This window comes from Amblyomma maculatum, chromosome 1 (assembly GCF_055883805.1).
Source record: "Amblyomma maculatum isolate TAMU_Amacu chromosome 1, ASM5588380v1, whole genome shotgun sequence".
NCBI classification, from domain to species: domain Eukaryota; kingdom Metazoa; phylum Arthropoda; class Arachnida; order Ixodida; family Ixodidae; genus Amblyomma; species Amblyomma maculatum.
This window is the reverse complement of record NC_139344.1, coordinates 127,887,756-127,915,209: the sequence shown is the minus strand read 5'-3', so window position 1 is coordinate 127,915,209 and position 27,454 is coordinate 127,887,756. Positions and strand designations below refer to the sequence as shown.

General features: G+C 47.7%; 2 pseudogenes; both read left to right on the top strand.

The window, feature by feature from the left end:
* Positions 1-1,925: 1,925 nt before the first annotated feature.
* LOC146203892 (uncharacterized) lies at positions 1,926-13,122 on the top strand (annotated as a pseudogene).
* A 2,990-nt stretch (positions 13,123-16,112) lies between these two features.
* LOC146203891 (cholinesterase-like) lies at positions 16,113-19,345 on the top strand (annotated as a pseudogene).
* Positions 19,346-27,454: the final 8,109 nt, after the last annotated feature.

Here is a 27,454-nt window from a genome sequence, read left to right as displayed (position 1 = left end):
CTCCTTCGGTGCACCCAGTTGAAAAGCAGTGTCTCGTGGTGGCTTGAGGTAGCGCCGAACGATGAAGAAGTCACTCTCCTTCGCGTCTTCTATCTGGTGCCAATCCCCCTTGGGGGCATGCGTCATGTTATGAGGACAACAACAGCAACAACAACACCAACGACTCTTCTCTCTGTGTCTGTGTCTCTGCCCTGTTACCGTTTCACGTAAATCCCCGTTTTCGTGAAAATATCAGTCTAAGCGCTTGGATAGATAGAGATCGAGCAAAATAGCTTTTAAATAACTTCATGTGAGGCCTCATTTACAATTGCGCACATTTTTTTTTTTTTAGGAAATGGAGAAGCGGGGAGGCGGGTTCCCGCTGCAACTTTAATTTTACGCTCAAATATTGCTGCCGAGATACAGAAGAGAATAGAATAACGGCGTTGGACAGTGCGAAGCTGCGTCTTATCTGGCTCCATTTCAATATAAGCACCACTGGATGCAGTATGAGCAAATATTTACCTACCGTCATATACAATAAAGAATGCGGGCGAATCTTTGTATTTGGATGTTGCCATAAGAGTGGCCAGAAGACGCGTTGTATATAACACCTCCACACCGGCAAACGCGCTTGCACAGGGAGGCCGGAGCAGTTCCCCGGATGCACTGTCCGCGGTCATGTATCATCAGGTAATCTGTGTTTATCGCTGTGCGTGATCAGCGCCCCCCGTAACCCCTTTTTTCCGTCTCCAGTCAGATACATGGCAGGGAGAAATGGAAACCAGCCCGACTTTAGAGGATCGAATGATCTCCACCGTTCAGTGTTGTTCGTCTTTTATAGGTGAAAAGAAACGCTGATTTCGGCTTTTCTCTGCCAGAAATTGTTACCAACCAGTTAGACCACTATGGTTGAAAGCAGACGTTTCCGCCGCCGCTAGTAGCGGAGCAAAATGCTGCTGCAAATAACGCCAGTCGTCTTCCGGTAGTGCGAACACTCACGGTTTGGCCTTCGCATACATTTTCATTTTTCTTCCTCGTAATCATTCCTTGTAGCAATTTTATTGCTTTTTGCTTAAATTTTCTTTTCTTTTGTATATTAGAGGGCAACCTTAGAGGGTCGATCGAGGCTTTGTGTTTAAGCTGACATCCGATTATAATTTCGTTATTTTTTGATACTCCGACAGAACTAAATCACAATGCTGCAAAGGCCACTTAGGGGGACCCTCGAACGAATGCCTTCGGAAGGATTAGTGATGTTAATTCGCACAATAGGAGGTTAACCCCTTTTCAACTTAACTTTCCTCATGGTCTCATGCTATTCGGTGCGGCAGTATTAAGCACTACGTAATGACACCGATCGAACCGACTGGTTCTGGAGTTTCCATAGAAGGGCATTTGCAGATTCTTTCGTTATATTTACGCCATTTCAATGTCTTCTCTTTTATATTTCAAGGTGGGGCCATTTTAAAAATGCTCTCGCATCTTGAAGAAAAGTTTGCAGTCTGCAGACGGCTAGATCATTAATTACTCTATATCGCGAAATAGTGGCAACGGCAGAAATTCTGTCACTGATTAAAAGCTCCCTTTTATCGTGACGAGTCGGCGGCGAATGTAATTTTTTTCACCGGGTAATGGCGCAAACTTCATTGCACTGGAAAGAAAACAAAAATTGAAATGGCTTGAACAGTTGTTTTGTGAGATAAAACCTTTAAAGCTGCCACCTCCCCCGCATTGCGAGTGTTTTGCAGGACAAAGAAAACACCGGAGAGTCACCATATAAATAGCCTGTGAAAATCTCAACGAGACTTTGCCTAGGAGGCGGCACTCATTCATTGCTTCGGTAGGGTATACAAGACTTATGCTCTTCATTGCTACTGCCCCTGAATTGCTGGAAAGGTACATAACAACAGAAACGCTCTAGTGCCGTCCGCGTGAGTGCAGTCATGGAGTACCTGAGTGGCGGTCACGTAGCTAGGTACAGGTGCCCCAAAAGTAATACGGAGCACGCGAGCTGTGGCCGAACTGGAAAAAACTGCATGCCAACGCACTCTATCAGCAGATGCGCGCCAAAGAGCGAGGGTACGCCGGCACATCCGGCTGACCCATCTCGATAACTTGATGCTCGCGTTATCGCCGCCACGAGCGAAGCTGCGCTGCTACCATCAAAGCTCGCCAGGGGCACTGTCAATACATCATGCAAGGGATTGTTGCTTGTCCGTGCCGTGTGGAAAGTTGGCGTTCGGCAGCTCGCACTTTTTTTGCTTTCTCAGGAATGCCATTATTTTTAGCCTGCGTAACCACCGTGGTTCGCTCTTCGCTTCGCGACAAGTTTGAGACAATGAAACCGAGCAAAATTCACGAAGGACGCAGACAGGGAAAACGAGACACAGGCGTTGATCCAACAACGGGTCGTCGTCTTCTGATCGTGTTCCCTTTCTGCGTCCGTCGTAGAGTTCGCGCTGTTTTTATTCTGATGAACAACCAACTGACTCATGTGTTCTGCGAGTTTTTGCGCGAGCTATAGAATACAACCGCTCATCTATCGCTTTGGCATGTGTGGTCAACGTTTTTTGGCTCAAGAAAGCGCATTAAGAAAAATAGCATACTCATGTTGTCTTTAAAAGTAGTAGTATATAAGGATCACTCCACTCGGCACAAATTTGGTTTATTACAGTAGAGAAAAAGAGGATTAATACAAAACGAAGTTCCCTCTCATTTAGTCGTCTGCGATCGGCTATATTCTTCAAATATGCAAGGAGAATAGGGCAACAGGATGGAGACGATTAAAAAAACTTCTAAAGACATTTTTTATGCAAACTCACAGTTTAATAACAGGTGAAGCTCCCGCTTACGTTAATGGCATCGGTCATACGCCGAAGAAGGGACTCATATAAAGAGTCGGCGTATCCGTTACTCTCGCCTCCCAGAGGACACCTGGACCCATGTGGTGATTGATACGAGACAGATTACTTTTCAAAGCTCCCTAAACGTTCTCAATGGTGTTCATACTGGCACGTTTTAGAATCCACTCGAATAGCTACACACGCTATACTTCAAGCAAGACTTTCACAACTCGCTCAGTGTGGATGGGGGTATAGTCTTGCTGCAGGAGGATTGCTCCATCTTTAAACGGCCTGTCCAGCTATTACGGGACAAGATAGTGGTCGAGGACATCGCAGTAGCTGGCTCCGTTAAACTTTGATGGCAGTCTAATAAGAGGGCAGAGACGACCTCAACTCACAGCCCCCCAGACGTTCACGGCACAACGACCACTGCTGATTATTTGCGTCGCGAAGTTGGGCAGGTATCTATGTGCGAAATAATAATACGCTGACCAGCTCCTACGTAATTCGTGATTTAAAAAAAAAAAGGCATTCTCCTCAAAACCATGATGATCAGGCCACAGAGAAAGAGAAAAAATGTTTCGGCTTATAGAGCGTAAGAAATTGCTGCAAGAGGACTAGCGAAGAAAAACAGTTTCATTTCTCTACTTTTACTTGCCCATGCCTTACTGTTGTTTAGAACGCTGTGCTGTTTACTTCACACAAATCAATCTTATTCGGACATGCCGGCAATTACAAGAACGCCAAACACGCCGCTGCTGGTCTCATCTTAAGAAGAAGTTGGTTCATCTGTAAATATGATTTGTCGCCAGTCATCCGCAGTCCATTTCTCGTCGGTGCGAGCAAATGCTAGGCGCTGTGCCTTCTGTATTGCCGTCAAATACGTCTTCTGCGCCGCCACATATCTACTTAATCCGGCTTGCTGGAGACGGTTCCGAATGGGCCCATACTTTTGTCTAGGCCGAGGACATCTGGAATTTTGTTTGCGCTCTGAAAAGGATCCGCACTGCAGCAGCGACGTTCAGTTTGTCAGCCTCAGCTGAAGTGCACCACTCGTGACCTGGACGTAAAGTATCGCCAAGGCGGCCGCCTTCATCCCTGTAAGCTTGCATTTGCGATTCACTGCAGTCATCGACCTTCCAGTCCTGCGGCATATTTCTCGTTACGATACACCCCGAGCGCATAGAATTTCGCGTCTAATATCCAGTGGAACTCTGGGCGACATTTTTAGTGGAATGGGAATTTCCACAATGTTCGTTTATAAATACGTGCTTGTGGGCGTTTTTTTTTGCAAAAGGTGTCTAGCCTTCTCATCAATTATCAAGATGACATCATGAACGAAGCCAGCTACTGCGAGGCGCTTGGCCGCTATCTCGTCCCATATGACTTGGATGACCCTTTTAACGATAATGTATTCTTCTAGCAGTAACACTGTGGTCTCGTCCACATTGTGCGAGTCATAAAAGTCTTGCTGGAAGAACGGGCTGTGCTGTTTGTGGAGTGAACGCCAACGGACGCTGATACGAACATAAGTGAGGTCGTTTGGTGAACGTTGGAAAGCAATCAACCTCGTATCAGCCGTAGAACTCGTCCATATGACATTTGGGTGGGAGGCTATCAAGAAGATGTGGGACAACCTCCGAAAGCTACGTCGACTTCTCGTGCGAATCTCTTCCGGCTCTTCGTTTACGTCGTAAACCCACTGGGGGCTTTACCGGTTATGAAACTTGAGTTTGCATAACATGGCACATTTTGATGTTATTTTTTACAACTCTTTCCTTTCTGCCACTCATTTCTACCTTTATATGGTTAACTTATTGTTCTCCAGTGTAACAAAATGAATTTGCGTTGAATAAATCGGTCTTGAAATATTAGCCCACTTCCTATGCCATTGAAGACCTATTTGTATTAAAGACAGCAAATGCATGCTATTGTGTTTTGTATTTTATGCGTTGACTAAAAGCGAAACAAAATTTCACCGCACTCCCCAAAGCGTTGCACGAACGTTTATGCTCGTCAGCGCCCAAACTCGCAGCCAAGTGAGGCTGTTACGTAGACAAAGATAATGCAGTTCTCGACAAAGCATAAAGCACACAGTGCAAACATTTCTGCACGGCACGGACGAACAACAAACCGTGCGGTATTGAAAGCGCCTCTGATGGGCAGGGATGCTAGCAGCGCAGCTTCGCACTTTGAGGCGATAACGCGAGCATCAAGTTATCGAGATGGGTCAGCCGGATGTGCCGACGCCCCCTCGCTCTTTGCCGCGCATCTGCTGATAGAGTGCGTTGGCATGCAGTTTTTTCCAGTTCGGCCACAGCTCGCGTGCTCCGTATTACTTTTGGGGCACCTGTACGTACCTGGGAATTCCATACCGCAACAGCCGATCTATGTCTTGCGCTTCCGTAACCCAATGCCGGTCAGGTCATGGAGCCCTGATACTCTAGACACGTTGAACTTTGGAAACCCTTGCTCCAAACCAACGGATCTTTCCCGCCCGCACCTTGGCTTGTAAACAGACAAAGTCAGAGAAGATCGGCTCTACCTTTGGTCTCTATACCTGATCGGCTGGACCACGTTGGAGAGATCGAAGCCTCTAGGAGTCCTCGTCTGGATCCATGGTGGAGGGTACAGGACTGGCACTGCGTCCGCTGCCCTCCACGATTGCATAATATTGGCGGCACTGGGTGGTAGAGTTGTGTTCATGAGAAACATAAGAGATCATTGTTTTGGCTTTCTCTAAACTAGTCTATGGTCGTCCAGCTGAACTACACCTTACGGAACAAGTATCTCTGCCTTCTCTGAGTTCGGAACAAAATCGTTCAGTTTGGAGGCGACTAAGGCCGTGTGACCGTGTACGGTGCAAGCGCCGGAGTATCCAGCATCGGTGCTCTCCTGGTGGCGCTTCGCCACGCCGGTCTCATTCACTGTGCTATTTTGGCTAGCTAAAGCAACTATTGGCTCATGCCATCTCAAAATATCGTGGGCCGTAATTACGCCGACTGAATCGCTCGCTACGTTATCTGCTTGGATGATTCAATGTCGCCATCATGGACTCATCTGTAATGGTCGTCGATTGTATCCACAGGACACCTGTGAACAAGATCATAGATCGAGAGGAAACAGTTTTCTGTAGAGCTGGTAAATTACACACCGTCCTACGAAGATGATTTCCTTCCGCTTCCGGAGATCTAGCCATAGCTCACGGTTTGTTTATTCCTCTAGAATATTAGCTGCAGTCACTGCAGACGAAGGCAGCATGTTTGTGTATTTCCGTGGAACTTATTCTTTCAACAGCATGGCAACGGGTGCCAGGCTGACGAGGCAACAGGCGGCGGAGTTTGCGGCGCAACAGTACTAATACCTTTTGTCCAAGGCGATGCAGGCCATGCTCACGGACAAATACTTGAGCCGTGTGCGCGGTAAAACGGACTGGTGACATGGTAATCATTTGTCCTACAAGGCTTTACGCCGAGACATTCGCTAGGACTAACTAGTCTACCTTGTTTTACATGTTAGATTAGCTCCAGGACCTGAGACTGTGGCCGTCGAGGTTGCCAGCCACACACTTCAACGACGTCCAGTTCGTGTCCGGTATGCCGTTCCGCTTTCGCCACCTCAACTCCTACGCGGATCGGGCACAAAGTAGATCCAGTATGCGCCTTGTTGCATCGTCTTTGCATCCATTGCGTCGGTCGTTTCTCTTTACGCTGCAATATTTAAGCCAAAAATTCACTGCACAAAAAATAGCCAAACTTTGCCATGTTTAAAAGGCTGCCGATTGTGTACTGATTAAATTAAAACAATTATGCCATCCAATCTCCAAGATAAATACCCATTGTACATTTAGGCCAAAGGAAACTTTCGTAACTGCAGTAGTTTCTTCAGAAAAGTAATCCGAAGTAGGGTATATCAATGACGCTACAGAATTTGTCATCTCCAATACAACCTCTTATGCAGTTGCTAACGCTGGCACACTAAAGCGGCGCGCATTATTTGACAGAGTGCATATCAAGCTCTCGAATGACGCCTAACATAGTGATGTTCGAAAAGGAAGAACGCGCTGAATATTCGCGCCTTCATTGCCTAAAATAGCAAATTCGCGCTGCCGGAGTGACCAAGGGCGATAGTGTGTCGAATGGAAACAGCCACTGGAATGTGTTGACAACCACCTGTTAAGAAGTAAGTAATTAGATAAGTAGATTGGAAACATGCGAAACGTTTTATTTTTCCGCCTGGTAGTTTTACGTAGCCCCGAGCGACGGAAATGTTAGACACACTCGTGCGTGTTTTCGTTAAAGAAAATTGGCTCTTCAATTTCTTCTTCGTCCGAGGTCATCACTTCACTGTGTTCCTCGTCCGAAGTAGTAGCTCTCCACTGTCTGCATCGTCCGAGGACAGCAGCTCTCCTCTGCCTTCGTCCGAGGTTAGCAGCTCCCCACTGTCTTCGTCGTCCAGAACGCTCAAGAACCGCATATTGTATGCGCACTCTTTGACATAGAGGTACTAAAACGTGCCGGCCGCCATAAACACTATACACCTGGCCGTCGCATCTTTTGCCAGTCAAGTTGCCAACGCTCTTGTTTAGGGGCTGAATAATCTTAACGACAAATAACGGGTGGGGGTGAAAAAAAAACTAACGCTTAAAAATCTATCATTAGGATGTTGGTTTTATATTGATTCTTTCATGGCTGTCTAGTGAATTTGTGCTGTCTAAAGGCATCACAAGGTGAATTTTGAACAGTTGCTTGTTCATGCATTTCGTCTTCATAACTGCTAAGAGTGGGAAGAAATTGAAGGCACGCTTTTGTCAGATACTGCTAAAGAAATGAGCAGCGAACACGCCTCAAAGGAGGCCTCCAGAAAGTGGCATCGATTGACTGTTGTGATATCATGGTTGCAGTTTGTTTTGCGTTCTTGTTGATTTTGTTGCTGTATGTACAAAAATGTGCAAGCACTGCTTAAACCCGTCACCGAAGGCGAGAAATGTGTTCAGTGGAAACTGCCACAAGTATGTGTTGTCAACCACCAGTGAAAATGTAAGATATTAGATAAGTAGACTGGAATAGTAAAAAAAAAAAAAAAAAACGTTTTATATTGCCACCTTCTGGTCTGAGGCAGCGCCGAGCGACGAAGAAGTTAGATACACTCGACCGTGTGTTCTTCATCGAAAATTTGCTCTTTAATTACTTCTTCGTCCTATGTCTTTTCTTCACTGGGTTCGTTCTCTAAAGTAGTCAGCTCTCCACTGGCTTCGTTGTCCGAGGATAGTAGCTCCCGGTGTCTTCGCCATCCATGTCGCTCAAGTATTCTTCTTCGTGCAAAAGAACACTGATCTTGAGGAACGAGCGTATATATGCCAGCGGGTAGGCACCAAGTTGATCAAGTTGTATAGGCCTACTGCCACTGGCTTCATTATGATTGTTCGTCGGTACTTCGTTGCACACAAGTTCATCCTTCACAATTCCAGCAAGCTGCCAGAACATGTCTCGAACGAGCCGCAAGTCTTCTGCAATCTTCTTCTCAGCTTCTGCTGTGCTTAAGGACCAGAAGCGCTCGACTGTCGCCGGAAGCTGTGGATGCCACGATACCAACTCGAAGGTTGCCGCCATGCGCTCGGACTCCGCTCCCAGGACGAACCCTGCGGCGCAGTGCAGAAGGCTGTAGTTGCGGCGAACCAGCACCAGAAAGGGCAGCTCACATTCCATCAGGCACGAAGAGTTGGCCAGCTTGAAGCACGTCAACGCGTAAGATGTTTGCAGGACTGAGGCTACATTTTTCATCGCCTTCAGGTGCGCGCACATTTCCAACCACACAGTGAAGTAGTACGTCCGACGGCTACCGGCCATTTCTACTGGTTCTTCTTCTCCTTCGGTGCATCCAGTCTAAAAGCAGTGTCACGTGGTGGCTTCAGGTAACGCCGAACGACGAAGAAGTTACTCTCGTTCGCGTCTTCTAGCTGGGGCCAATCCCCCTTGTGGGTATGCGTCATGTTATGAGGACAACAACAACAACAGCAACGACTCTTCTCTCTGTGTCTCTGCCCTGTTACCGTTTCACGTAAATCCCTGTCTTCGTAAAAATATCAGTCTAAGCGCTTGGAAAAAGACAAATCAAAGGAACAGCAAAACGTACTAAACTATAGGCCGGGAGCTTGTGAATATAAATCATCCACGAGTGCGTAGGATATAGGGCTTGGAGCATCCTAAATAGATAGAGAATAATAGCTATTAAATAACTTCATGTGAGGCCTGATTTACAACTGCGCACATTCTTTTTTGAGGAAAAGGAGAAGCATGGAGGCGGGTTCCCGCTGCAACTTTAATTTTACGCACAAATATTGCTGCAGAGATACAGAAGAGAATAGAATAACGGCGTTGCATAGACAGTGCGAAGCTGCGTCTTATCTAGCTCCCTTTCAATATGTGTAAGCACCACTGGAAGCCGTATGAGCAAATATTCACCTACCACCATATACAATAAAGAATGCGGGCGAATCTTCGTGCTTGGATGATGCCGCAAGAGTGGGCAGAAGACGCGTTGTATATAACACCTCCACACCGGCAATCCCGCTGCACACGGAGGCCGGAGCAGTTCCCCGGATGCACTGTCCGCGTTGTCATCTATCATCAGATAATTTGTGTTTATCGCTGTGCGCGCTCAGCGCCCCCCGTATCCCCTTTTTTTTTCCGTCTCCAGTCAGATCCATGGCAGGGAGAAATGGAAATCAGCCCGACTTTTGAGGATCGAATGAACTCCACCGTTCAGTGTTGTTCGTCTTTTATAGGTGAAAAGAAACGCTGATTTCGGGTTTTCTCTGCCAAAAATTGTTATCAACCAGTTAGACCACTATGGTTGAAAGCAGACGTTTCCGCCGCCGCTAGTAGCGGAGCAAAATGCTGCTGCAAATAACGCCAGTCGTCTTCTGGTAGTGCGAACACTCACGGTTGGGCCTTCGCATACGTTTTCACTTTTCTTCCTCGTAATCATTCCTTGTAGCAATTTTATTGCTTTTCGCTTAAATTTTCGTTTCTTTTGTAAATTAGAGGGCAACCTTAGAGGGTCGATCGAGGCTTTGTGTTTAAGCTGCCATCCGATTATAATTTCGTTATTTTTCTATACTCCGATAGAACTAAATCACAATGCTGCAAATGCCACTTAGGGGGACCCTCGAACGAATGCCTTCGGAGGGATTTGCGATGTTAATTCGCACAATAGGAGGTTAACTCCTTTTCAACTTAACTTTCCTCATGTTCTCGTGCTATTTGATGCGGCAGTATTAAGCACTACGTAATGACACCGGTCGAACCGACTGGTTCTGGAGTTTCCATAGAAGGGCATTTGCAGATTTTTTCGTTTTATTTACGCTATTTCAATGTCTTCTTTTTTATATTTCAAGTTGGGCCATTTTATAAATGCTCTCGAATCTTGAATAAAAAATTTGCAGTTTGTGCAGACGGCTAGATTATTAATTACTCTATATCGCGAAATAGTGGCAACGGCAGAAATTCTTTGTCACTGATTAAAAGCTCCCTTTTGTCGTGACGAGTCGGCGGCGAATGTAATTTTGCTCACCAGGTAATGACGCAAACATCATTGCACTGGAAAGAAAACAAAAATTGAAATGGCTTGAACAGTTGTTTTGTGAGATAAAACCTTTAAAGCTCCCACCTCCCCCGCATTGCGAGTGTTTTGCAGGACAAAGAAAACACCGGAGAGCCACCATATAAATAGCCTGTGAAAATATCAACGAGACTTTGCCTAGGAGGCGGCACTCATTCATTGCTTCGGTAGGGTATACAAGACTTATGCTCTTCATTGCTACTGCCTCTGAATTGCCGGAAAGGTACATAACGACAGAAACGCTCTAGTGCCGCGTGAGTGCAGTCATCGAGTACCTGAGTGGCGGTCACGTAGCTAGGTACGTACCTGGGAATTCCATACCGCAACAGCCGATCTATGTCTTGCGCTTCCGTAACCCAATGCCGGTCAGGTCATGGAGCCCTGATACTCTAGACACGTTGAACTTTGGAAACCCTTGCTCCAAACCAACGGATCTTTCCCGCCCGCACCTTGGCTTGTAAACAGACAAAGTCAGAGAAGATCGGCTCTACCTTTGGTCTTTATACCTGAACGGCTGGAACCCATTGGAGAGATCGTAGTCTCTAGGAGTCCTCGTCTGGATCCATGGTGGAGTGTACAGGACTGGCATTGCGTCCCCTGGCCTCCACGATAGCAAAATGTTGGCGGCGGTGAGTGGATTAGTCGTGGTGGCGAGAAACCTCAGAGATCATTGTTTTGGCTTTCTCTAAACTGGTCCACGCTCGCCCAGCTGAACCACACCTTATGGGACATGCACCTCTGCCTTCGCAAGTACATCGTTCAGCTTGGAGGCGATTAAAGCTGTGTGACCGTATACGGTGAAAGCGCCGGAGTATCCAGCATCGGTGCTCTCCTGGCGGCGTCTCGCAACACCGGTCTCATTCACTGTGCTATTTTGGCTATCTAGAGCAACTATTGGCTCATGCCATCTCAGAATATCGTGGGCCGTAATTACGCCGACTGAATCGTTCGCTACGTCAGCTGCTTGGATGATTCAATTTCGCCATCAGGGACTCATCTGTAATGGTCGTCGATTGTATGCACAGGACACCCGTGAACAAGGTCATAGATCCAGAGGAAACACAGTTTTCTGTAGAGCTGGTAAATTATACACCGTCCTACGAAGATGATTTCCTTCCGCTTCCGGGGATCATAGCCATAGCTCACGGTTTGTATATTCCTCTAGAATATTAGCTGGAGTCACTGCAGAAGAAGGCAGCATGTTTGTGTATTTCCGTGGAACTTATTCTTTCAACAGCAAGGCAACGGGTGCCAGGCTGACGAAGCAACAGGCGGCGGAGTTCGCGGCGCAACAGTACTAATACCTCTTGTCCAAGGCGATGCAGGCCATGCTCACGGACAAATACCTGAGCCGTGTGCGCGGTAAAACGGACTGGTGACATGGTAATCATTTGTCCTACAAGGCTTTACGCCGAGACATTCGCTAGGACTAACTAGTCTACCTTGTTTTACATGTTAGATTAGCTCCAGGACCTGAGACTGTGGCCGTCGAGGTTGCCAGCCACACACTTCAAAGACGTCCAGTTCGTGTCCGGTATGCCGTTCCGCTTTCGCCACCTCAACTCCTACGCGGATCGGGCACAAAGTAGATCCAGTATGCACCTTGTAGCATCGTCTTTGCATCCATTGCGTCGGTCGTTTCTCTTTACGCTGCAATATTTAAGCCAAAAATTCACTGCACAAAAAATAGCCAAACTTTGCCATGTTTAAAAGGCTGCCGATTATGTACTGGTTAAATTAAAACAATTATGCCATCCAAACCCCAAGATAAATACCCATTCTACATGTAGGCCAAAGGAAACTTTCGTAACTGCAGTAGTTTCTTCAGAAAAGTAATCCGAAGTAGGGTATATCAATGACGCTATAGAATTTGTCATCTCCAATACTACCTCTTATGCAGTTGCTAACGCTAGCATTCTAAAGCAGCGCGCATTATTTTACAGAGCGCATATCAAGCTCTCGAATGACGCCTACCATAGTGATGTTCGAAAAGGAACAACGCGCTGAATGTTCGCGCCTTCATTGCCTAAAATGGCAAATTCACGCTGCCGGAGTGACCATGGGCGATAGTGTGTCGAATGAAAACAGCCACAGGAATGTGTTGACCTGTTAAAATGTAGGTAATTAGATAAGTAGATAGGAAACATACAAAACGTTTTATTTTTCCGCCTGGTAGTTTTACGTAGCGCCGAGCGACGGAAATGTTAGACACACTCGTGCGTGTTTTCGTTAAAGAAAATTAGCTCTTCAATTTCCTCTTCGTCCGAGGTCCTCATTTCACTGTGTTCCTCGTCCGAAGTAGTAGCTCTCCACTGTCTGCATCGTCCGAGGACAGCAGCTCTCCACTGGCTTCGTCCGAGGTTAGCAGCTCCCCACTGTCTTCGTCGTCCAGAACGCTCAAGAACCGCATATTGCATGCGCACTCTTTGACATAGAGGTACTAAAACGTGCCGGCCGCCATAAACACTATACACCTGGCCGTCGCATCTTTTGCCGGTCAAGTTGCCAACGCTCTTGTTTAAGGGCTGAATAACCTTAACGACAAATAACGGGTCGTTCCTTGGGGGTGAAAAAAAACTAACACTTAAAATTCTATCATTAGGATGTTGGTTTCATATTGATTCTTTCATGGCTGTCTAGTGAATTTGTGCTGTCTAAAGGCATCACAAGGTGAATTTTGAACAGTTGCTTGTTCATACATTTCGTCTTCATAACTGCTAAGAGTGGGAAAAAATTGAAGGCACTCTTTTGTCAGATACTGCTAAAGAAATGAGCAGCGAACACCCCTCAAAGGAGGCCTCCAAAAAGTGGCATCGATTGATTGTTGTGATATCATGGTTGAAGTTTGTTTTGCGTTCTTGTTGGTTTTGTTGCTGTATGTACATATATGTGCAAGCACTGCTTAAACAAGTCACCAAAGGCGAGAAATGTGTTCAGTGGAAACTGCCATAAGTGTGTGTTGTCAACCACCAGTGAAAATGTAAGATATAATTAGATAAGTAGACGGGAAACGTAAAAAAAAAAAAAACGTTTTATATTGCCACCTTCTGGTCCGAGGCAGCGCCGAGCGACGAAGAATTTAGATACACTCGACCGTGTGTTCTTCATCGAAACTTTGCTCTTTAATTACTACTTCGTCCTAGGTCTTTTCTTCAATGGGTTCGTTCTCTAAAGTAGTCAGCTCTCCACTGGCTTCGTTGTCCGAGGATAGTAGCTCCCGGTGTCTTCGCCATCCATGTCGCTCAAGTATTCGTCCTCGTGCAAAATAACACTGATCTTGAGGAACGAGCGTATATATGGCAGCGGGTAGGCACCAAGTTGATCAAGTTGTGTAGACCTACTGCCACTGGCTTCATTATGATCGTTCGTCGGTACTTCGTTGCACACAAGTTCATCCTTCACAATTCCAGCAAGCTGCCAGAACATGTCTCGAACGAGGCGCAAGGCTTCTGCAATCTTCTTCTCAGAATCTGCTGTGCTTAAAGACCCGAAGCGCTCGACTGTCGCCGGAAGCTGTGGATGCCACGATACCAACTCGAAGGTTGCCGCCATGCGCTCGGACTCCGCTCCCAGGACGAACGCTGCGGCGCAGTGCAGAAGGCTGTAGTTGCGGCGAACCAGCACCAGAAAGGGCAGCTCACATTCCATCAGGCACGAAGAGTTGGCCAGCTTGAAGCACGTCAAAGCGTAAGATGTTTGCAGTACTGAGGCTACATTTTTCATCGCCTTCAGGTGCGCGCACATTTCCAACCACACAGGGAAGTGGTACGTCCGACGGCTACCGGCCATTTCTTCTGGTTCTTCTTCTCCTTCGGCGCATCCAGTCTAAAAGCAGTGTCACGTGGTGGATTCAGGTAACGCCGAACGACGAAAAAGTTACTCTCGTTCGCGTCTTCTAGCTGGGGCCAATCTCCCTTGTGGGTATGCGTCATGTTATGAGGACAACAACAACAGCAGCAACGACGCTTCTCTCTGTGTCTCTGCCCTGTTACCGTTTCACCTAAATCCCTGTCTTCGTTAAAATATCAGTCTAAGCGCTTGGAAAAAGACAAAAAAAAAAAGGAACAGCAAAACTTACAAAACTATAGGCCGGGAGCTTGTGAATATAAATCCTCCACGAGTGCGTAGGATACAGGGCTTAGAGCATCCTAAATAGATAGAGAAAAATAATTGCGCACATTCTTTTTTGAGGAAAAGGAGAAGCGTGAGGGCGGGTTCCCGCTGCAACTTTAATTTTACGCGCAAATATTGCTGCAGAGATGCAGAAGAGAATAGAATAACGGCGTTGGACAGACAGTGCGAAGCTGTGTCTTATCTGGCTCCATTTCAATATGTGTGAGCACCACTGGATGTAGTATGAGCAAATATTTACCTACCACTATATACGATAAAGAATGCGGGCGAATCTTCGTGCTTGGATGATACCGCAAGAGTGGGGAGAAGACGCGTTGTATATAACACCTCCACACCGGCAATCCCGCTGCACAGGGAGGCCGGAGCAGTTCCCCGGATGCACTGTCCGCGTTATCATCTATCATCAGATAATTTGTGTTTATCGCTGTGCGCGTTCAGCGCCCCCCGTATCCCCTTTTTTTCCGTCTCCAGTCAGATACATGGCAGGGAGAAATGGAAATCAGCCCGACTTTTGAAGACCGAATGAACTCCACCGTTCAGTGTTGTTCGTCTTTTATTGGTTAAAAGAAACGCTGATTTCGGGGTTTCTCTGCCAGAAATTGTTATCAACCAGTTAGACCACTATGGTTGAAAGCAGACATTTCCGCCGCCGCAAGTAGCGGAGCAAAATGCTGCTGCAAATAACGCCAGCCGTGTTCCGGTAGTGCGAACACTCACGGTTGGGCCTTCGCATACGTTTTCACTTTTCTTCCTCGTAATCATTCCTTGTAGCAATTTTATTGCTTTTTGCTTAAATTTTCTTTTCTTTTGTAAATTAGAGGGCAACCTTAGAGGGTAGATCGAGGCTTTGTGTTTAAGCTGCCATCCGATTATAATTTCGTTATTTTTCTATACTCCGACAGAACTAAATCACAATGCTGCAAATGCCACTTAGGGGGACCCTCGAACGAATGCCTTCGGAAGTATTTGTGATGTTAATTCGCACAATAGGAGGTTAACCCCTTTTCAACTTAACTTTCCTCATGTTCTCGTGCTATTTGATGCGGCAGTATTAAGCACTACGTAATGACACCGGTCGAACCGACTGGTTCTGGAGTTTCCGTAGAAGGGCATTTGCAAATTCTTTCGTTATATTTACGCCATTTCAATGTCTTCTTTTTTATATTTCAAGGTGGGGCCATTTTAAAAATGCTCTCGCATCTTGAATAAAAAATTTGCAGTCTGTGCAGACGGATAGATCATTAATTACTCTATATCGCGAAATAGTGGCAACGGCAGAAATTCTTTGTCACTGACTAAAAGCTCGTGACGAGTCGGCGGCGAATGTAATTTATTTCACCGGATAATGACGCAAACTTCATTGCACTGGAAATAAAACAAAAATTGAAATGGCTTGAACAGTTGTTTTGTGAGATAAAACCTTTAGAGCTCCCGCCTCCCCCGCATTGCGAGTGTTTTGCAGGACAAAGAAAACACCGGAGAGTCCCCATATAAATAGCCTGTGAAAATCTCAACGAGACTTTGCCTAGGATGCGGCACTCATTCATGGCTTCGGTAGGGTATACAAGACTTATGCTCTGCATTGTTACTGCCTCTGAATTGCCGGAAAGGTACATAACGACAGAAACACTCTAGTGCCGCGTGAGTGCAGTCATCGAGTACCTGAGTGGCGGTCACGTAGCTAGGTACGTACCTGGGAATTCCATACCGCATCCGCCGATCTATGTCTTGCGCTTCCGTAACCCAATGTCGGTCAGATCATGGAGCCCTGATACTCTAGACACGTTGAACTTTGGAAACCCTTGATCCAAGCCAACGGATCTTTCCCGCCCGTACCATAGCTTGTAAACAGAGACGAATCAGCGAACATTGGCTCTACCTTTGGTTTCTATACCTGAACGGCTGGACCCCGTTGGAGAGATCGTAGCCCCTAGGAGTCCTCGTCTGGATCCATGATGGAGGGTAAAGGACTGGCACTGCGTCCGCTGGCCTCCACGATAGCAAAATGTTGGCGGCGGTGAGTGGTTTAGTCATGGTCCCGAGAAACTTCAGAGATCATTGTTTTGGCTTTCTCTAAACTGGTCTATGGTCATCCAGCTGAACTACACCTTATGGGACAAGTACCACTGCCTTCTCTGGGTTCGGAACAACATTGTTCAGTTTGGAGGCGACTAAGGCCGTGTGACCGTGTACGGTGCAAGCGGTGGAGTATCCAGCATCGGTGCTCTCCTGGTGATGCCTCGCAACACTGGTCTCATTCACTGTACTATTTTGGCTAGCTAGAGCAACTATTGACTCATGCCATCGCAAAATATCGTGGGCAATAATTACGCTGACTCAATTGCTCGCTACGTCGGCTGCTTGGATGATTCGATGCTGCAATCACGGACTCATCCGCAAATGGTCGTCGATTGTCTCCACAGGACACTCGTGAAGACGATCATAGATCCAGAGGAAACACAGTTTTCTGTGGAACTGGTAAATTATACACCATCCCACGAAGATGATTTCCTTCCGCTTCCGGGGATCAATGCATACTCACGGTTTGTTTATTCCTCTAGAATATTAGCTGGAGTCAACGCAGAAGAAGGCAGCATGTTTGTGTATTTCCGTGGAACTTCTTTCACCAGCATGGCAACGTTTTCCAGGGTGACGAAGCAACACGCGGCAGAGTTTGCGGCGCAACAGTACTAGTACATTTTGTCCAAGGCGATGTAGGCCATGGTCACGGACCAATACTTGAGCCGTGTTCGTGGTGAAACGGACTTGACTGGGAACCTGATGGCGCTGCAGAACATTTTGGGTGACATGGTAATCCTACAAGGCTTTACGCCGAGACATTCGCTAGGACTAACTGGTCTACCTTGTTTTACATGTTAGATTATTGCCACGACCTGTGGCCTGTTGCCTCCAAGGATGTCAGCCACACACTTCAAAGACGTCCAGTTCATGTCCGGCATGCCGTTCCGCTTTGGCCACCTCTACTCCTACGCGGATCGGGCACAAAGTAGATCCAGTATGCGCGTTATTACATCCTCTTTGCATCCATTGCGTCTGTCGTTTCTCTTTACGTTGCAATATTTAAGCCAAAAATTCACTGGGCTTGCGCACCATAATCTTTCATGAAAGGCTTGCGCGGTGCAGGTGTCCAGAGACGCAAGTGTGACAGATACTGCGCCTTTCCCTTCCTGAGAGCCAATAATTATAATTAATTTTTTTTGTCAGCACTCTGGAGCTCGTCCAGATAAAATACCCTATTGAGGCGCACCTAAAAAAGAGCTGTGCCTAAAGAAGCGGTCGATATAAACAGGTCTCAGATATAGGTAGCCGACATTGCTTTCACGGGGACCAGATGCTTGACCATCGTTTAAAATGCAGTACTAGGAATGGGAAACAAGGGAGGTCAGATAACGGATATTTCAACAATGACGTAGTCCTAGCTAATTGAAACCAACTGAGGGCTCTAGAGAGTCGCATGAGCATAGTATGCAGTATTTTTGTTCTGCCGTTCTGAAAAGTAATTAAGCATTACATATGAATTGCGAACGTTTGGAATTATTTTTGCCTTCAGAAGTAAAGTGTCAGTTCAGAGACTGTAGGATAAAACCTTTTTGCGCCAAGGTGTCATTTAGAAAGAGTATGCGAAAAGAGACAGCAGTCAGCGAATCCAAGAAAAGAACTGGGAATGTTTTTGTTGTGTTGACCGTTGCGATATTCAGAATGTAGTCTTGTTATAACTGAATGATAAGGGGTGAAAAAGCAGGAAAAAAGTACTTCTCCCGTAGTCGAGAGTAGGTGCGAGCACGAAATGGGCTTATTACCCGGGCTCCGTCATAATAAAAAATAGAAGTGAATGACCGGACATTCGGTGTGCGGGAAATAAGTGAGAATACACGTGTGAGTCGTTATCAAGAGGGTTTATTACCGGGGCTATTTTGTCATCTTGCTTCCCTGCTCGGTGCAAGCACTGCTGACTGCAACTTCATTTTTTACACTAGATTCTAAAGATTCTTAAGCGGACATTGAAGGAACAAATTTATTTGACTTTCCGTATCGTATGGTACCTTACAGCGTTCTGACACGCCGGAAAACCCGTCGACATGTTTTTTTCTCATCAAACTCAATAGTCTATGGAATACTTGCACGACGGACGGGCATCGTGAATACTCGGCTTCTACAAAACTGCATTCTAGCAAGAGATTCTGCACTTCCGATAACTGTATTACCAGACAAATTTTGCTCCATATTGGCACTCCCTCTTTTTGGCATATGCTGATCCTAGCCAACCTTCTAGTGACAGTTGCCTTCAAATGATCGTCATTGGGATGATTGCAATGCCGCTTACTACTGAAGGCTGTGTAAATAGCGCATGTATGCACAACACGAGAAACGTTTAATACGAGAAGGAAGTGTTTGTGATCTAGTGGGTAGCGTGCCCGTCTCTGAATTCTCAATGTCCTGGACTTGATTCTCTGCTTACGCAATTATTTTCTCTTTTTTTTCCAGATAGAAATCTCCGGGTGAAATTTGGCCATAATCCGTACAATTTTGATCTGTTTATGAGCTGATTCTGATATTCTGCGACTATACTTCGACATGCCGAACCATGCAGGTTTAACTGCTAATTATCGTACTGCTATAAAAATGTTGGGTATTTTGCTGAGAAGTACCTACTGTTAGGCCTTATGCCTTGTACGCAGAAAAACTGTACGAGCTGTGGCCAAACATAAACGCGTTGGTTTCTTTGTTTTGCAGGATGCTGATGGTACCAGGTTACGGAGAGTGGCCTGTATTCGGCACAGATGAGCCGCTACGTGTCCACATGAGCGCCTTCAATGCCACCATGTGCTCGAGCTTCTGCGGGGCAGGGTGTGACATGTTGCGCGTCCTCTAACAGCTACTGGGCATCCCGGCGCCCTAAGCCTGTTCTTCGGCAAGCGCAAATATACAGCCAGCAAGAAATACACATAATATTAGCAAGACTCTCAACTGTGGACGATTTCGTTCGCGCACTTATCTTCAAAAGTCCCTATACCACTCTGCGTGTGATCGGAACAAACCAGGAGCTGTTGGCAAAATGTAGCGGACCAGCGATGTGGTTTCCACATTGTATTAAAAGCCTTACACTGACAATAATTAAGAAATGCGTCGCCATCTGTTCAAGCCGGACGGATGGACACATCCGGTTATTTAACTGAACTCCACTGCAATGCAAAGACCTGCGGGCGCCAGACCTTTTCGGGATGCTACATCGCCTGGAGGCACATTTTAATATCCCAAAGGAGAGCCCGGAGCTACGCGCAGGCTGTAAGAGACGCCGCAGTAAAGGGACTCGATTACATTTCAGTCAGCTAAGGTTGTTCTTAGTGCATGACCTGTCACAGCGCGTGGGTGCCTCACCCCGCTTAGGCACCATCCGCTGATGTTGAACCTGCGCTTCGGCAACAGAGAAACGCCGTCGCCGCCACGCATAAGGAGAGTGGGGGGGAGGTTGTGGTAAAGCGGCGTTCATAAGAGCCTCTGAATCCCTCTCTAAGCAAGGGTGACTTTGCTGAAGCCACGTCTTCGAAAGGGTTCTGGGCGTCGCAGCTTCCGGTCTTTCGCCGCCGGTCGCTGTCTCCGGGCTGGGGGACATCTCAGCCGGCAGGCACAAACGCTCCCCGACTCCCCGAAAGACCCCGAGAGGGAAAAAGAAGCGCACGGCGGAGTGCGGGCCGATAAGTTCTACCCCACCCGGGCCTGTTGTATTGGATCCTTCATATGGTCTGGGTCGCCACCGGCCAACAACGTCTGCTGGCCTGCGTTTGAGGCGGGGCACCCGCCATCCTCCCCAAGCGATGGAGGGCCAGAGCCTCTTCATCCGCTGGAATAAATAAAACGTTCTGCTCACTCTCTCGATCCTTCATAGGAGGACACCTTCCATTTCGCTCAACTGTTTATTTCATTGTGCGTGCATGTTTCATTGAACTTGTTTCCCGGACTGGCAAAGAAACATTAGTGGGTCAGAAACAGCTGTCTTGCGTACGCCTCTGTTCCTGTCCTGCTTGCCGTTGTCAGATAGGAAGAGAACTTGGCACCCGAAAGTGCCGCATTCCAACATCACACATAATCAATCAACCTAACATTCATCCGAAGCCCCCGAAAAGGCCCCCTCCCCCTCCTAGACGGGGGGGGGGGGGGGAGAGAGTGTTTACTTTCGGTGCGAAAGTCCTGCCCTGACAAGGGCCGCCACGTGCCATGACGGTGGTCATGGTCAAGAGGCTGCTGCCCCGTCCCCTGACGAGGAGCTCAGTTTTGTGCCGTCACACCGGACTAGCAAGCACCCCACCCCTCCTCCTCCCCCGCCCCGGATAGCGCAAACGGCGTGACAAAGGCACCCTTGCTTCCTCACAATGGCGATGGCGGCAGCTTGTTTCGCCTTTTGGCCGTCGTGGCGGCTCTCGAGTTCGTTGAGCAGCCCGCGGGTGCTGTGCGACGGTGTTCAAGTCGTGGCTGCGGCCTGCCTCGCTTCCTCCGGGTGACAGGAGCGAACTCCTTGTCCTCGGATTGGTCGAGGTTGCCGCTCGTATGGTTCTCCGGTTGGTTCGTAGAGACCTAGTCGGGCGCCATGTTCTACTAGCTCTCGGCGAATGGGGGAGCTGCCTCCTCGAACCGATGACGCCGATGCTGTCCAGGCCGCTGCGCGGTGGGGTCGGCGGGGTCCGTATTCCCCTCCGAGGAACGGCGCTGTCCGGCGGGAGATTTACGCTGCTCACCAAGGATGTCGCTGGACATCATCGCCCCTGCGGCGTCCTCGAGTTCCTCCGGGGGCTGGGCGGAAGGAACCACACTGGCCGATTCCCTGGCGGTAGGCTGGACGGATGGTGACGCAGCTGCGGCTGCAGGGGCAGACACCACCATCGCGTGCCTGGCGATGGACGCGAACATCCGAAGCCGCACTTGGTCAATGCGTGGTCTGCACTGTACTGGGGGCAAGGCAGGCTGCACGACGCATGGCCGAACACCCCACAGCGCGAGCACAAGGGCACGTGGACACGGCTCCACTTGGTCACTAGAACCACAGCGCCGACAGACGCGCGCGACACCCATGTACACTCAGTGGTGGCGGATAAAGAGCGCTGTGTAAAAGCCCCTCAATAAAAGTTTATTGAGGTGCTTTAGCACTGCCCCGGCTGCGGAGCTGGTAACGAGGGACGACGAAGACGGCAACCGTGACGACGCGAAACGCAGAAACTGGCGCCAAAGAGCTGCGTTCTAAAACACCAGGAGAAGACGTTACAGGCCGCGCGGGATGGTTTGTCCCTATTTCGCAGCAGCCATGGCACAAAATGGAGTTCAGGCACCCAGGCAAGCTGCCTGCACATGCCGGAGTTGCGGCGTCTCATCGACTGGCGGGGTCATGGCGGCCGGTACCTACGGAACCGGCGCGGGCAACGCTACTTCCTGCGGCTCAGCGAGGCAAGCACTGGCTTCAGGCGAGCCGCGCCAGCGAACTTCGGGGACCTTGCAGGCCGCTGCGGCGACTGCAGTTTTCAGTCACAAGAGGCGGGCTGACATTGAGCAGAGCGCCCAGATCAAGAAGGTCGAGGAGGCATGAGCTGCCGTTTCTGTCACCGATCCAGGCACCTTGACAGTTACTCCGAGGAAATAAAAAGCTGCTTTCAATACCCACCTATAGCTCGACTTCTGTAGCATCACTGAATATCCCTACAGATATTTAGAATTTGAAGGCACACTGAGGTTTTCCTCCGAAATGAGCGACATTTACAGATCGAATCGGAGTCCAAATTTACTCTAATGAAAAGCTTACCTTGCATTCCTTTAAAAAGACGTTTGGTGTAGTGACGATCAGTGACGTCGTGGTTCGATCTTAACGACACCACTTCAGCACTTCACCACACATTTTCTTTTTTCACAACACAACGTTTATTTCCCGTGGAGAACTCGAAGAAGCGTTCCACAGCGTTACGTGGGGAAACGCGACTTAGTCACCGTCACATTACCCGTCCCGGCATGACTTTCCTCTTTCGCTCTCTGGAGAGGGAAGTGAGGCCTCTCCCCGGCAGCGTGGTCCTCAAAGGGATCTGCTGCGGAGATTTACGACAGTTCCTTCTGCCAAGCTGACCATTGTTCCGCGAATCCGGCGTTCGCTTGGCAACGAGTGATTTAGTTTATTTCTTACTCGTTCTTAACTCGCCCTCGCGACCACGCCTGCAGGATTTAGGTCCCACTTTAGAGCACGCCCCCTCCCCTCCCCCAGAATGCGTGGGAGCGCTTTCTAAAGTTCGGTTATCTCCGGAGGGCACACAAGGTAAACCGGCCTTCGGCATACTTCGCACGAACGCACATGTAAACGACACTGGGAAGGCTTTGCACATGCCCTTATTGTTCTTTTCATGTAATGGTCCTGCAAAGTCCATGCCGACCACCTGGAAGAAGTCCGCTCGTATTGTCCGGTTGTCTGGTAGCGGTCCTCTAGGAGCACGTAACGGCGAAGTACTGCACCGCTGACACGTCACAAATGCACGCACCACATTTCAGCCACTCCGTTTTGCCGAAGCTTATGCAACGTTCGGCACACGAAGTCTTCTTTGGTCCCTGGATGTGCTCTTGACTTTCGTGGGAGGTCGACCTCACACATTCCGAGGCATGTTTTCATGCTTCAGTCAAACCTTCGTTCCTCTTCGTTATTGCGCAGGTTCTCTGTCGGTTTGTCAACAATTCCCAAGCTCTCGAATTCCCTGAACTGCCCCAGGATGACCGTAAGGCCTTTTCCTTTCACTGTTGCTCTGATAACAATCGCCTTTGTGCAACTCACGTCCGGGGAATGTGAACTGCTCCCGGCCTGAACGGCCCATCCAAACGTGGTTTCTGAAGCGGTCAGGGCGCCATTAAGCCGACGAATTCGTTTTGTCATCGCTTCCCAGTAATGGTCAGATCCGATTACAACATCGGTTTTGCGGTTTTCCATGTCATTTAGGTCGTCGCCCAGATTAAAGCGTAATTCTTCTAAGTTTTTCAGTATTTTCTCGTCTGGGTAAGGGAATTTTTGTTCACAGATGATCGGTGTTTCGAGAGCGTCGATTTGATATGTTCTGTTTTGTTGGCTTCGCAAAGTTAGCTGCACTATTCGAAAGGTGCGTTCTTCCTTGCCGCCTCCACTCACCCCCACCATGAGAATCTCGGTACCGAGCTGCCTGCTGTTGAGCTCCTTCGATAGCTTCTCAGTAATAGAGGAACACTGGCTACCGGTGTGGAAAATGATGCGCGACAGTTTTCGTTTCTTTCGATGCTGGGCCCATGCCGTTATCGTTTGAAGCAGAACTGCCGGTGTCGAGCCACCCTGCGTGGCTTGAGGTTTACCGGAACAGCATTCTGGATATCACTTGGCATTTCATGCGTCTAGCGTCTCGTCGGTCAGGAATGAAGCTCGGGTCGCACATTGTGGTGACATGCCTGCCGCGACACATGCTGCACGATACCTTGCTTTTGCACATTGTGGCAGTGTGTCTCGGCCTTGTGCATCGGAAACGTCTGCCGTCTTCCCTTAATAACCATTTCTTCTCTGCTAAGTCTGTCTCCGCCATGCAGTTTTCAGTTGAATGCTGTTTTTTCTTGCAGAAGAAACATTCCGAATTCTTCACTGCGCCATGCAAGGCAGTCGAAGACGGCAGTCAAGGCTTGACTGATTCTGGCGTGCTCTTCATTCTCTCATACGTTAGGTAGCGAAGTTTGGTTTTACCAATGGCATCATCAGGCTGATCCTCGCTCGCCCTTTCACAGCTCTCGACTTCGGACCGGAGGGATTTCTCTCTTTCTTGTGCAGTGACGCTGTTGTCGTGTCGGAGCTGGTGTCGGTGCTAGCAGTGTCGCCGCTGCCGGCATCTGCGTCGTTCCTGGGGTTCTTTAAGGTGCACCAACATCGCACAGTACATGAGCGCCTCGCTATTGGATGTATGGAATATAGGAGCGTCCCCTTTGAAACGGGGTGGTAGCACTAGCTATCATGCTCATTTTTTCCCTATATCTTAATTATTGTTTTACTATTCATTAAATTTTGCTTCTACATTACTTATATTATGTCACTTTTCTGCTTTTAAGCCACCAATATTCCAGTCGTTTTTTGGTAGTTTCCATCGCCGGTTTATTCACCTGGCCACTGGTATCTCTAAACCCTAGAGCTTCAGGAACAGTGACAGCGTCTGCATCAACTTCCGGATGGATACCATTACATTCGAGTATAATATGGTCAATTGTTTCACTGGAGCTACCACATACAGCACATGCGTCATCTTCATTGCTAAATTTCTTTTTGTAGCTGCGTGTTCTAAGGTACCCTGATTTAGCTTCAAAAAGTAAGGCACTGCCTCTTGAGTTATCAAAGAAAGCTTCCTTCCTGATCTTCATTTTCCAATTTCAGTATAATTCCACACTCTGTTTCTTTTCCATCAAATTCATAAAACTTTTACCTTCTGTGTTTGCCACCTGTTGCTTAATGCTTTTTATTTCTCCATCCTTGTGAATAGCATAGTTGCTGGTTATTTTCCTAGTTCTTTTCCTCCATTATGAGTCAACGCTTTTTAAGTAGAGGGATTTAAATACTTTGGCTGGCCATCTGTTACTGTCCAATTTCCTCAGGCGTTCCTCATATAATGTTTTAATCTGAGCTTCCCGTACTTCAAAAGATGCCCAGCCCATATCTCCCTGTACCGCCTCATTTGTGGCTTTGCCGTGGGCCCCTAGTGCTAATCGTCCAACGGTTCTCTGATTTATTTCTTATGTCGACTGTACCTCTGATTTTAGGCACAAAACCGGATTTGCGAAAGTATGTCCGGGCACCATAATTCCTTTCCAAATATCCCTCAAAACCTCATACCTGTTGCACGGCCGCTCGATGAAAGCGCACTAGGTGCGGCCTGCTACGTCGCCCGAAACCGGCGGGAGGCGCCTACTTCCCGTCGCCACCGCCGCGGCGCCACCGTTCGGGGACAGCCGCGCGCGGATAGCTGCGCCTGGCTGCGCTTTCAGGAGGCGTCGGCGTGGTAGAAGTCTTATTTTAAGGATATAAGAGCTCCGCTTCACACAATTTGGCAACACGAATTAGTATATACTGTCATGTCTAGTGTGACCATGTCAGCACTTAGCGCTTGCTTGGCAACGATTTATACTGGAGTGTACCCCGAAAAACTCAAAGTGACGGTGGGTCAAGGCCACTCGATTGGGGAGCTCGCATTACCGTGATGTTGCATTCGGATCAAGTTGTTTGTCACACGAAAATATCACCCGGCTGCGAACAATTCGAAACTGTTCAGCTGCCATGGTAGCCTAATGCATAACCACTTAACTATATCGCGAATTCCGTGTGCCATTTTCATACCATTTACTCAATCCTGCATACAGCTTTTACCACAAATTGATGTCAACCTGTTCTAAGCTCACAGCGCTATCCAATAAAAATATATTGTCCTACTGTGCGCAACCTCTGTGAAAATGCGACATGTAACCAACCTTTTTATCTCATTCTGACAAATGTTACGTTGGAAATATGAAAATGTTTATTAGGTTAAATCTACATGAGAACCTGGGATCTTCGACTCATTCGGAGACCTTAAACCTTTTACACCAGAAGGCTATCCGTGATGGCTTCGCGCCTTTTGCATGACGGAACTAAGCGCGCTTCATAGAGCCGGTCTGCCTCAAGATGCTACGTATATGCGCCGAAAGGTTTTATTACTATCTTTATTTGCTGCTCGCAAACCCGTACAATTTTCTCTGGTTTGTAGTTTTCAATGGAAGAACGCACATCGAGTGTTCCTGTTGTGAAACTCTTAGCTGCGATCACGAGAATGTTCACGCTTCAGAGCGCAACTGCAGCCGAGATTCAGCAAGCAGCCGAGTACGCTTATTAAATGGCCACACAAAAAAAGAAAATTACCAATCGCAGATGAAAAACTTTTCATGAGAGAGGTTCATGCCATAGCCATAAATGTCGCTCCACTGTTGAGTTGACCTTTCCAGCCCAGCTCGCTATCAGTGGGTGCCGCAACTTAACAATATCTTGCATAGCGCCTCAGCATGGTCACGATCACTGTTTTCATAGATTAGCTGCAGGTACTGTGTACAGTGAGAAAATAATGATAAAATCAAAAGTTTACACAGCTTGATACTTCGCCGGACCTCTTCAGACTTCATCATCTTGTTAATGAAGGTGCTCGTAAGCTGACAAAGCTTGATTATTTCCTTTGCGGGGTACATCAAGCCTCCATTGTCCTTGGTTTTCATCAACCTGTAACTGGTCCAGTTGACTCGTATTTCCTGCAACAGGCTTTTGCATGACTGACATGTCGCCTCAAAGCCATTACCAAATATCGCATAAATTGAGCAACAACGTGGTAGTGATAAACAAAACTTGGGGTTCTTAAATCTCCTTGCAGAGCCTCGTTAGAGTACCCGCTCTTTGCTACCTGCTTATTCACCGTATCCCGTAATTGCTGCCTCTGTCGCATATCATTAGAATGCAGCCTTAAGCCACCGCAGTATATGAAATAGCACCCTACACATATATCTATATATAGCCCATCTTTACTGAAGCCGTGCGAACGTGCCCTATAGGAGTATAGTGTGCCTGACTTGGGATCTAAGGGTCCCACTTTCAATAATTTCCATTTCACTCTTACATCTTATTGACTCTCTCTGATTTGGCAGCTGCTGCCACATTGAACATGTCATGTGTTCTCATTGCGCCAAAGGTGTCTGGCCATATAACTAACGAATGTGCCTCTTACCAGAGAGGTATTTTACCGACTTTCCGCCGACAGAGAGAGCGCAGGATTTTCTGTGGAACGTGGCTTTACAGTTTATCGCATCGGCTC